The 3,296-nt window shown below is 36.2% G+C and overlaps 1 long non-coding RNA gene across 1 annotated transcript; it reads right to left on the reverse strand.

Annotated features, from left to right (window-relative positions):
* Positions 1–1,079: 1,079 nt before the first annotated feature.
* Positions 1,080–2,994, reverse strand: LOC138906704 (uncharacterized). Its single transcript, XR_011414276.1, has 2 exons — positions 2,363–2,994; positions 1,080–1,311 (listed from the first exon to the last, which is right to left on the reverse strand). It is a non-coding gene; the product is annotated as an uncharacterized lncRNA (long non-coding RNA).
* Between the last annotated feature and the right edge of the window lie 302 nt (positions 2,995–3,296).

Raw genomic sequence — 3,296 nt, forward strand, 5'->3', positions numbered from 1 at the left:
GACTAGATATGACCACTATGAGTTTTGTAATGTCATTCGGTTTGACTAGCACCCCGGCGGCATTTATGGATTTGATGAACCGGGTGTTTAGGCCGTATATTGACTCGTTTGTCATTATCTTCATTGATGATATTTTGATCTACTTGCGTAGCATGGAGGAGCACGAGCAGTATTTGAGAGTGGTGCTTCAGACATTGCGGGAACAGAAGTTATATGCTAAGTTCTCCAAGTATGAGTTTTGGTTAGATTCTGTGGTATTCTTGGGGCATGTTGTATCAGGCGAGAGTATTAAGGTAGATCCCAAGAAGATCGAGGCAATTTAAGTTGGCCTCATCCTATCACAGCGATCGAGATCAGCACCTTGAAATATATTGACCCAGAAGGGTGCTCCGTTCCGATGGTCCGACGATTGCGAGGCAAGCTTTCAGAAGCTCAAGACCTCCTTGACTTCAGCACCGATGTTAGTATTGCCTTCTGGTTCAGGGATGTGTACTGTGTATTGCAACGCTTCACAAGTTGGCATGGGTTGTGTTTTGTCCGCAGAAGCGGAGCCGCAGGTGCGACAGTGGCACCGCAGGTGCGAAAATTGTTGGGCAGTGAGGTTCATTTAAGTTAGGTCTTAGGCCATTTTTGACTCATTTCTTTCATCTCTTGGGCAATTTTGGAGCTTCTTGGAGAGGGATTTTTACCTAGCTATTGAAGGTAAGTAATTTCTATCCAATGTAAGTTAAATACATAGATTATAGGTATATTTTATCATGTAAAATTGTAAAAATTATGGGTTTAATTGAAAAATCTAGGTTTTGATAAAAATGGGATTTAACCATGAAAATTATTATGGAATTGGGTGAAAATAATATATTTGAGTTCGTGAGATTATGGGTAACAATAATCTTTGAAATTTCCAGAATCCGGGCACGTGGTGTCAGGCCCCAAACCTGGGGAGGCGTGGCAGGCACCCGGTGCCGCACTGGACCGAGCGAACCACTCTACAACTATTTTATTTTTATAACTATCATGGGCCAACATGGCCACAACTCGTAATGTATAACTATAAGTGGGCAACATAAATGCATATGGGTCGTCAAGGCCTCTGACATACTATACAAAAAGAACCTCGGTCTACAAAGCCTATAAGATTATTTGACATCAAATGGGATATGGTACCAGCCTACCCATAAGTCTGTAGCAAAATCCTGACATAATGATTCATAGACTCGGTTACACTCCGAATGAGGTGGAGTCTTACTGATTCTTCGTTGGATGCCAATCTCGTCTACTATGAGGGCTCGTCAAATTGATTATCTATACCTGCAGGCATAAATGCAACGTCCCCAACAAAAGGACGTTAGTACGAATAATGTACTGAGTATGTAAGGCAGAACTGAAACATAACCATAATTCAATATTAATTAAAGACGTATAAGAATCAACCTGAATCTCTGGAGTGCCACCGTATATGCGTACTCATTATACTTATATATATATATAATGCTTCTCTTTGAGACTATTATTCATATCGTATGATGCATGACTGCCCAACTGATCAGTAGTAACTGTCCGATCGGCCGTAGCTTGGTGGTAAATGCATAACTGCCCAACCTATGGTAAATAATAATACATAACTGCCCAACCGGTGGTAACTGCCCGACCGGCCATAGCTCGGTGGTAAATGCATAACTGTTCAACCGGTGGTAAATAATAATACATGACTGTCCAACCGATGGTAATTGCCCGACCGGCCGTAGCATGGTGGTAAATGCATGACTGCCATACTTTGTTAGGAAATATAGCTGTAATTTAGGCTACTGACTACAAAAGGAACCAAATGAAATGAAAATCATTTTTTTAGTGGAAGCCTTTTGCTCGAAGTAATATCCATGAAATGAAAATTATATCTATGGAAACACTCCAAAAATGAAGCACCAAATCTGTGTAATTAGTACACGACCAAACTGACCTACAATTTCCTCTCACCCACTTAGTCAAGTAAGCTGCAAATAAGTATGAATATGGTCAGAGCATCTTAATATCTTATTACATCAAATCTGTCTCCGTCCATTTCTTGCTTTCTCTATATCATTAAAGGTATTAAAATTAAGGGTCAAATTGGAACAAGATCGTTCCGAGAACACGTAGAGAGGCTAGAATGTGATCTTAACAAATCTCAGAAAAGTCATGAACACAGGATGCCAACTATTACACGTAATTAATGTCCTCAAATTGATATGCATGATCGTAGGGGAACGAATAACATAGATATCCTTAACTGCTAAGAGTAGAACCAGTTATGGAATATCATTACGTTTACGTATCGTTACTTGGATCATGCCAAAAGAAAAAAGGATTAGCCTTAATATACCTGAGTCGATTCTCTTAAGAAAGATTACACCGTACTCCCTTAATATTGCAAAATCTCACGTTAATTAAGGTGCTCTGAAATCTCGGATTTTTTTGAAGTGTTGAAGACGCTAACATATTTTGAATTCTTGAAATCTCACGTTATAAAAAAAATGGAGATGTGATTCATGTCTTTAAGACATAATGGTTCCATTTTTCCTGAAATGGTATCTGATTGATTCATGTCTTTTAAGACATTTAATGGTCCCCTTTTCCCAAAATGGTATATGATTCATGTTAGAAGACTTGTCAAATTCTCAAATCTTGCCACATATTAATAAATATGCCACCTATCACTCAATTGTAAGAGTCACAATTTGGACATGGCCTTGCTGCCACGTGGCATTTTGGTCTTTATCCAAAAAACCTTAATTAATCACTAATTAATAATTAACTTTATTAATTCTCCTATTATCCAATAATTAACCAATTACCTACATAATTAAGAATTATCTCAAATTACTTAAAATACTACTCACTTTTAACACACTTTATACATCACACTATCATGGTCATATGGTACCATATAAAATAAATACATACACTTATTATTTTATTAAAATATTCATGTAGAAAAAAATACATATATTTTCTCAACTTATAATTTTCCTAATCTCATATAAAGAGTAAAAAATTCTCGTACGCTTAATTCTTAAAATGGTAAAAAGATAACCTTCTTTTCTTGTGAGAAAATAATTTCTATCTTTATAATAAAGAAAATCTCATAAACTTTCTTATATTATTGTATAATTTACCATATTCGAAAATAGTAATAATGGTAACTATCAAAAATTATACTTATAAAACTTTTATTAAAATACTCCACTTAAAAGAAAATACCATATTAACATAATATCTAACGGTATCAAGGTTGTAAACTTACAGGGTCTCATAAT

The sequence above is a fragment of the Nicotiana tomentosiformis genome, chromosome 2 (assembly GCF_000390325.3).
Source record: "Nicotiana tomentosiformis chromosome 2, ASM39032v3, whole genome shotgun sequence".
NCBI classification, from domain to species: domain Eukaryota; kingdom Viridiplantae; phylum Streptophyta; class Magnoliopsida; order Solanales; family Solanaceae; genus Nicotiana; species Nicotiana tomentosiformis.